Raw genomic sequence first — 9250 nt, 5'->3', positions numbered from 1 at the left:
TCAGGATCCTCGGTCGGCAAACCAATCTGCCTTTTCTCCTTGGAGCTCTCATTCACAGCTTTCATCTGTTTCGGAATAATCTTGATGTCTTCCCTCCTCAGACTTGGTCCACGTATTAAACTTTGGTTAACATATATGTGGATCTTTAATCATCCTCGAATAGGGCCCATGGCCTAAAAATGTGCTCGGATCATTTACTCTCAAAAAAGGAAATAGAAAATTAGAACAGTGGGAAAGAAAAACTTATCAATGAAACACCTCTTAAAATCCCCATGGAACTTGGATTTCCAATCAAATCATGATATCGTAAGGTTTTAACGGCTAGAAAAATTGTCATAGGTTTCACCAAAAAATTTGGAATGATATGATATTTTTGGAATATTTATAGCCTCATAGGTTTTTAGTGGGATAGCTTTTTATTGTATTTTAGCTATGATTGATTGCAGGAAGCAGAGAACGTGAGGATTAAGGTGTTTGTTTGTATTGGGTAACTTTTATTAAATTGGAGAATTGTATATTTGTCGTGGTTATTTAAAAACCATTAGATTTTCCATATGTTATGTGTTTTTACATTGTTATAGAGCATTCACATTCGAACTGTCAAATGTCAAATATATGCTAGATTTAGCATTAAAGCCCAAAAACCCCCAACACTAAGACTTGTAAAAGCTTAGAATTGCAAAATTTTTTGCAATATTGCTACAGTACTGTCTTACTTTTATGACAATACTTTAGACTATTGTATTGATTTTTTTATTCCTTTTTATTCTTTCTCTCTCCTCTACGTCATAATCACTTTCTTTCTCAACTTTCTTTCCTCATCTCAAAATTTCATCTCCCTCTCTCTATGTCTTGCTCCGTTCTTGCTCCGTCGTCTCTCACTCTCTCACTTTGTGTTGGTGGTTGGGCCTTCACACCTGTAAGAAGCAGAGACTGTGGGTTGCGATCCGAGTTCTTGTAGTAGGTGACTAGCGGATTTTGTTGTGGTGTTTCTGGGTTCTGTGGGTCAAGTGGTGGCATGGGTTTGGATCGGTTGTGGCCGGTAGGTTTGGATCGGAGCTGGGTTTGCTTGGTTTGGGTTAATCTGGGATGTGGGGTGATTTGTAATGGGGTCTACTGGTGTGGGTGTAGGGTTTTGATTTGTGTGGGAGTGGGTTTTGGGTCGTGGTGATGCAATGGCGGTGTGGGGCCGTGGTTTTGTGGCTGGGTATTGATCTTGCGTGGGGCTGTGGTTATGGAGACAATGTCGGTGGAGGCGTGGAGATCAACTTCCGATGGATTTTGATGGGGTTCTGAATGGATTTTTCATTGATTTTTTGTGGGTTTCTTTGCATGGTGGTGGTGGGTGTGTGTTGTTGCCGTGGTGGTGTCTCTAGTTGTGGTGGCAAAGGGTAGATGTGGGTTTCATTTGTGTGGATTTTTGCTTTGATTGATTTATGGGTTTCTATGCATGGTGTTGGTGTGGTGGGTTGTTGCCGTGGTGATGTATCTAATGGGTTTTTTCATGGTGGTGGTGGTGGTGGGATTCTTGTGGCAAAGTTGGTGGTGATTGGTGGTTGAGAGAGAAATAGTGAGGAAAACATAAACAGATAGGGTTTTTTTTTTTTTTTTTTTTGAGAAGGGTGAGAGTGAGATTTGATTATATTATTTTATTGGAGAGTATATATATTATTTTAATGAGTTGAATAGGAAAATAAAAGTTGGGATGCTAGGTGTATTGTAAAATGAAATTGTATAATTGATAAAGGAGGTTTTTGAGATGGTAAAATAGAATAAGATTGACATTCCGGATGTGAATGCTCTTAAAAAATGGGAGTTAATTTAATGAGAGGGGAGCCAAACCCATTTGAGCCCTTCCAGTAGTGTGTAACGAGCCTCTTTTTCTAGCTTTCAACGTATTTACAGTTTTGTCATTCTCGATGTATCAACTTTGTGCACTTGATTGACAGCCTTCTCGACCACCATTTTTAGTATTCTCGGTGTCATTGTATAACTTATGATGTCTACTTTTTAAAGATACCAAATTTGTGCAATTTGGTATAGTAATCAAAATGTTATTCAAGTGAGAAGTCGGATCGTTAAAACTATCAGATTTTGAAAATGGTCTTCTTCTGTTTTTTTCATTCCAAATCGATTTTCAGCAATCCAAAGATAATCTAGTAATGCCATTTTAACCAAAATGTAAAGGAACATAGTAATTTCCTAAACTTCAAGCTTTTTGGATCAAATATGCTTTGTTTGCAACACATATGTGCGCAAAGTAGGTACCTCAAGCTAAATTTATACACCAATATGAGATTTTTTCAAGTTTTTTCCCCCACTTCCACAGACCTGGTTCTTAGCCTTCCTAACCTTGAATTGGCTTAAACAAGGTATCATCGGAAAGCTTGTTACACCAATTTTTTTTTAATGTATTAGTTTTGAAGTTCAATGATTTTGATTTGAAAAATTACAGGGTTCTGAACATGGGCAATTAAAGCTTCTCTCTTTTAGAAGTTAAATGATTTTGTTTTGGTCCGAAATCCAACTTTTCATCTTTTAGTAATTTTTCTTTGCATATGTGGATTTTCCATGATCCAATCCTACCAAATTAAAGCTTATCTCAATATCTTTCTGATGACATCTCATTTGCACTAATCCGAGATCATTTGATCGTGATCAAGTCAATGATCAAATTTAGCAACACTTGAACAAAAATGAATAAATGTTGGGCAATTTTTTTATTTTATTTTTTTATTTATTTATGTTTTTGCAATATTTCACTAGAATTAAGTTTGATATTGAGTGAAGCACTTAACCTTTAATGTGATATTGTTTTATGTGGAAACTATAAATCATCAATAAAAATAAGTAGTAAATTTCCCATGTGATAACTTGTTTATATTTTAAAATTGCATTTTCATAAAGCCAATACTACATTGGGGATTTTAGTTACCCAAAAAAAAACTTTAGGGGGTTAAGTCATAAGCATTACAAATTAGTAGTTTATGCTAGAAACAATATCATTGAGATGTTAAATGTTACACTCAAAATCTTAAGAAAATTCTATGTAATATCATTGAGATGTTAAATGTTACACTCAAAATCTTAAGAAAATTCTATGTTTTGCGAGAAAATTACTGTGTTTTGTGTATTTTTTTTTCAATTTTCTTATTTCAAATCAAGAAATGTTAATTAATTTTAAGGACATGACATCATACTCACCTTTAGTATATAATATTTTAAATAGACACCTCTATTTTAAGAACAAATAAAAGGACATTAGTGGCACATCATAATACTTATTAACTTATAAATTTCTGAATTCAAAAAAATATATATATAAATTTCTGAACATGATGTGAAATGGAACTATGACATATCCACAATGCAATACTTCAATCTTACGATTCTTTTATTAAATTTTATGTAGAGATGGATGTTCAAATGTTACTCAATGCTTATGTTGAATCTAATAATTTATGTTGTGTAGGAAATGGTAGAATGTGCAGTTTGTTTTTTTTTTTTTTTTTTAAAAAAAAAATTCCGAGGAGCTTGGCCTATGTGCAGTTGGATGATTTCAAACATATTGATCATAAATCTGTTTTGTTTTCCATCTCAGTAGGTAAAAGAACTAATGGCTATGATTAATAGTTGTACACATTTAACCAAAAAAAAAAAATAGCTGTACACAATGTTTTTGTTTTGGGCCTATATTTCCCTTAAACCATCATTTTGCCCCAGGTAGTACAAAGAATGGACCTCTCTCTGTCCAGCCTGCTTTATGCTTCTGCTGAGGACAGGTCCACATATGGGCCTGGAAAGAGCCTAATAAGTTTCAAGTCCATTTTAAGGGTCTCAATATGTGCATAAAAAAGGGGTCTCAATATGTGTATATTTTTATTTAGGATTTGAATTTGGAATAAAAATTGTTAATTCACAAAAGTTATTACAAATTTGGTTGTGCTTTGACAAATTCTTGAGAATTGCAATTCTCATAAACATCTCAATGCTAATGAAATGCAAAAAATTTGGTCACTTTTTAGATAGGAAATGTAAATTCTCACTATATTTTATAAATACTAATGTGATGCTTGAATCCAACATTTCACATGTTCTTTCTTAAAACTAACCTTAACATGCATAGATTTAAATTTAGAACAGAAACATTTACTTTCATCCAAATGAAATAATCATTAATGATTTAAGGGAATTTTTGTCATTTATGTCTATGCTGCTACTAAAAACACAACCTTCCAATAAATCCGTGGGAAAAAGTGGCAAGGTATCAATTTTCCACAGCCATTTCCAATCTGGGACGAGTTTTTAGGTCAAGAGCGATCTTGTAGGCTGATTTGGTACTGAATTTGCCATTTTTGAAATGAATCCAGCAGAGGTCGTCAGTATGGGTTGGAGTGAGTGATTAAGGAATGGCCCATATGGTCTCCTTCAAGGTCACAGGGCAGAGTAAAAGAGAGGCTGTTGAAGCTTGAAGCACCAATTTTCAACAGGGTCCCAAAGGTCACAAACTTTCAAAGATGCCTCATTTTTTGGTTTAAAGGTCTTGGGATAATTTTCTTGACAAGGGTAAGAGATGTACAATTATCGTTCCAGAAGTTAATAGATTGGTCATTTTTTACTAGCCATCCATTTCATATTCTCATAGATTGTTTCAAATGATGGATTTTCTTCTACTGGGGCCTTGTGTGCAAAATGATTGATAGCAAAGCAATGGGGTTGTATTTTGTTCTGTTTTACTCCATATTTTACTTTGATTTGTTGTCTGTCTTCCATGAGTATGAGTATCTTATTTTATTACACCACCCCCCCCCCCCCCCCCCAAAAAAAAAAAAAAAAGAGGAGTATTTTTTTTTTTTTTAATGTAATGGATAGTATGTATCCATTATCAATGTCGATTAATGGATGTTTTTCTATTAACTGATCACTACCTTGATGCACTAAATTTAGGATGTAAGCTTTATATGATGTAAGAATTCGTTGTGGACTACATTTTAGATTTTCTAAGGTTGGATTTTATGTAATTTCTGTTATTTGCATGTGAATTTTTATGTGTTATTATAAAACATTGGTCGCACACACACATGATCAGCTTAAATTTTCATAATATATTTAAGCTTGATGAGAGAGTATAATTATGTGTGTGTGTTTAGCAATCAGTTTGTTTCTATAAAAAAAAATAACCCTCTAAAAAAAGCTTAAATTTATTTATATATTAACTATACCTATCCAATAATATTTTCTTATTATTGAAAATAAATTACATTAAGTAAGAAATAATAGCCAAACGTAATTACATTCAATATAATAATTTTTTAACATAATATCAAGTGTAATTTTTAAAATATACATTCTATCGTAATGAATTTTGAAAATGTATTATATTGTTATGAGCCTTGTAGCTTAACTATTAACTCCTCTTCTTTACAACAAAGCCATTTAGGTTTAAATTACTCATTCTCAATATCTTTAAATCCTCAATTTCCTATTAATATAACTATCAAATTATAAAATAAAAGCGTTATATTAGAATGCAATTAAATGGAATGTAGTTTGCGAGTCTCATCCTAGTCTCCTGGAGGCTAGAGCCATCCTCCCACAAGTTTGTGGACAGAATTGCACCTCGTTTACTGGCCCTCAAAACTCAAAAGTCCAAACCGTGACTCGTTTAGTTATTATTATTTTTTGACAAACCTCAATTGCAATGGTGTTGAGGTTTTCAACCGAAATTAAAAATGATATGACCCTTTCCAACGAAATCAGAGCAAAAGCATTCTAGAGCTATCCTCACAGATATTGGAAAGAATCTCCGTAATCAACATTAATGGCTTTTAGGATAGGGAGAGGCTTGTGTGTCTAGTGATCAATTTCATTGGACATGCTAGAATACGGATACGTATTCAAAACTGAACATGTATCTGCATCTCAACGTGTACAGTAGAACTGATCACTGAACACAAGTCCAACCCTTTAGGATAAGAGACTTCACATTCTCTTATATTTAGACTTCTTAAATGACAAATCACTTAAAAAATCTTATAATTGATGACGACTTTACGTATTCATTCCAACATGAAAAACCTCAAGAGGGAGTCAATTAAAATTTAGAATTGACATACACCATATGAGAAAATTGTGTAAAGGTGGGAGAAATCTAATTGCTTAAGTGGCCTCCATAAGGTTTGCGGGAGTATATTCCTCTTCCTAGTCTCATATGTATGCTTGCACTCATCATTGATTTGGGCTTGCTACATAGGGCATCCTATATGCTATGAAGTTACTAGATCTAGACATACATAACGGGTAAGTCTCAAGGTTGTTGATTCTATAGTGCAGTCTTAAAAGATTTTCTATGATAACACTGTTTTGGTTTTCTTCCTAAAAATAATAATATTCTTATAAAAAATAAAAATAAAAATAATTTACTTATTTAGATCAATTGACCCTCATCAACTAAATTCCTCAAGTGAGGATAAATTATTGTTTTTGTGAAGTAAACAAATATGCGGATGCGTTGGCTAGAAAAGGATCTAGTTCAAGTAAAGATCTTATGCTTTTTGATAGTTCATTTGTAGATCTATGTATGCTTTTATTTTATGATAACTATGGTTTATATTATGAGAGGCTTAGTCCTCTTAATGATGTTTCTGTCTAGTTCTATGTTATTCGATTTCTACCCAAAAAAAAAAAAATTATTTGGGCGTGCATACGGGAATTGTTAGATTATTTGGTGTTTAATTTCTCTTTATTCATTTTATGTTTTGGACATAAAATTTGGTTATTCTTAGAGAACGAAAGACATAATGTTAATTTGGTGCACAAAAAATATATGTGGACATTTTATTTATACTTTGGGATATATAGAGGAGGATCCGAATGATAGTCATTCATAGAGATTTAATGGCTCCTAATGTGCCATTAAAAAGTATAATGTATTACAATATATAGAAGGATACTGCTTACCTAATCATTTCCAAAAAAAAAAAAAAAAAAAACAGTTCAAACGTAGTAATTTCAATTTGTACCTGAGTTTCCCAGTCAGTTCCAATGATCATCTATCAAACTAGACACTTATTAATTTCTACCAATCGGGGCATGGAATTGATTACGACGTACACTCATATCATGTTGACTGGTATTTTTCAATTTTACGTCAAGGGTCCCAGCCGATTTATTTGGTTGAAGGTCGTGAGGGCGACAGGTAGTGTATTTTCATAAAATAAAAAAATAATAATAATAATAATAAAAAATAAAAAACACTGATTGCATTGTAAGTTAAAAATGAGGTTGTCCATCCACCATTTATAGCTTATAGGTAGGATGTCATTTCCAATTTTCCACCCACTCGTTTCTCAAAAAAAAAAAAAAAAATTTCCACCACTGTTTGTGACATCTGCTACTGCTATAGTACTACATCAGTAAAAGCTTTTGCTTTCAAACATGAAGAAGTTGTGTACGAATCTTCATACGTAGTTACGTAGCACATTTTGCTTGTATACCATGCGGTGATGCTGATGATGATTACAACATCATGGTGCTTCTTTCTTTTTTGCTGAATGGTGCTTTCTTTATTTGTTTTTTAGGGAAACTACATAAACATATGGAGTTTATAGCCTGTTTCATATTAGGTCTTAGACTTTTAATTTTGTCAAAATCTCAAATGAAAATAAGGAAACTGTTTCATATTGAAGTCTTTTTTCCATCTGCATTTTTCATTTTTGTTATTCTAAGCAGTAAAGGAAAGGATAAAAAAGGAAAGTGGTTGATAAATCTTTGAATTTCACCTATGTAACTAGCTTTTGATTATTTGGAAATCACTTTCTCATTCCAAGTGTGAAGCTTTTTCTCTCTCTAAGCAAATCTTTCCCTCTCTATACTCCATATTCAATAGCTGACTAATTTATTTATAGACATGTTATAAGTGAGACTCATAATTGTTGACCAAATAAATCATTTATTAATGAGATGTGGGGTAAAGTCATGTGGGAAAGATAATGATGATGTGACTTCCTAGTGAGATTTGCCCATGAAAAGAGTTAATGCCTAAATGAATGACAATTGGTGACAATTCAAAGTAGTTCAACTAAAAAGTGGGGTAGTTACCTCGAGAAATTGGAAAAATGAACCTTGTCAGGGGTGTATATTTCCTCACATTTACTGTTGATGGGATCCATCAGTTGTGGGACCCACATATCTATGAGTGTAATTGTGGGACCCCACACATTTGTGAGTGGGAGGAAGTATACACTCGTAATAGGGTATACTTTCTCCGAGAAACTTACTAGTAGTTACCTCTGATAGTTTTTAGACCTCTTAAACAATTGATTAAATCTAGACAATTAGCCAAGTTGTTATTTAGTCCAATTAAACAAGTTTAGGTTATCACAATATAAAAGATCAAATCATGCAAAGCAGCGGAAAATAAATAGCATAAGATATGATCACCCAGGAAATCAAACCGGTAAAAACCTGGGGAGGATTTGACTTATCTATCCTCAAGGTAAACTTGAATCCACTATCTTGAAAGAATCGAAGTTCATACAATAAGACTTACAAGCCCCCACACTCGACTTCTTATTGCTACCAACCAGTAGAACTTACTGACACGACCACGTGCAAGCTCCGAATCCACGGACTCCTTCTTTCTTAGATTCACCACCAGCTACAAGCACACCCGCTTGTGTTTTCTTTAAACTTCAATGACAGCAACTGAATTGATCATCAAGGTGTAGATAAATCTTCTCCTTAAAAACCCTAAGTTTGTGTAAAGGAAAACTCCTCTAGATCTCACAAGAGATTTACACAAACCACAAATATGAGCAACACTAAAACGTGACTAGGGTTTGCCTTTTATACTTAGGACAAATAAGAAACCCTAAAAATGTTTTAAAACACTTAGGGCTGAGTTGGACGAATTTACAGAAAAACATTTTGCCCGAGCTTCGATTGATCGAGCCTGTCTTTCGATCGATCGAGCCAGGCCGAAAGGCACAATCCCTTCCTGCTTTAACTCGATTCCAACTTTACATAGACGCACAACTTTGAGCTAGACTTAAACACTTCTAAACACATTGTTTTCATCATGGTTTGCCAACAATACAAATTAGAGTTCTAAATACATAAAATCCTAAACTTTAGAACCTAACAACCTCGAGCGTTTACAAGGTTATTTCAATACCATGACATGTGCCAGATGATCACCAACGAGAAAGTGGTAGTTGCTCCAAGAAAATTACAAAAGGCTATTGAATCC

The sequence above is a fragment of the Quercus lobata genome, chromosome 7, assembly GCF_001633185.2.
Source record: "Quercus lobata isolate SW786 chromosome 7, ValleyOak3.0 Primary Assembly, whole genome shotgun sequence".
NCBI classification, from domain to species: Eukaryota; Viridiplantae; Streptophyta; class Magnoliopsida; order Fagales; family Fagaceae; genus Quercus; species Quercus lobata.
The sequence above is the reverse complement of the archived record's forward strand: the minus strand, read 5'-3'. Positions refer to the sequence as shown.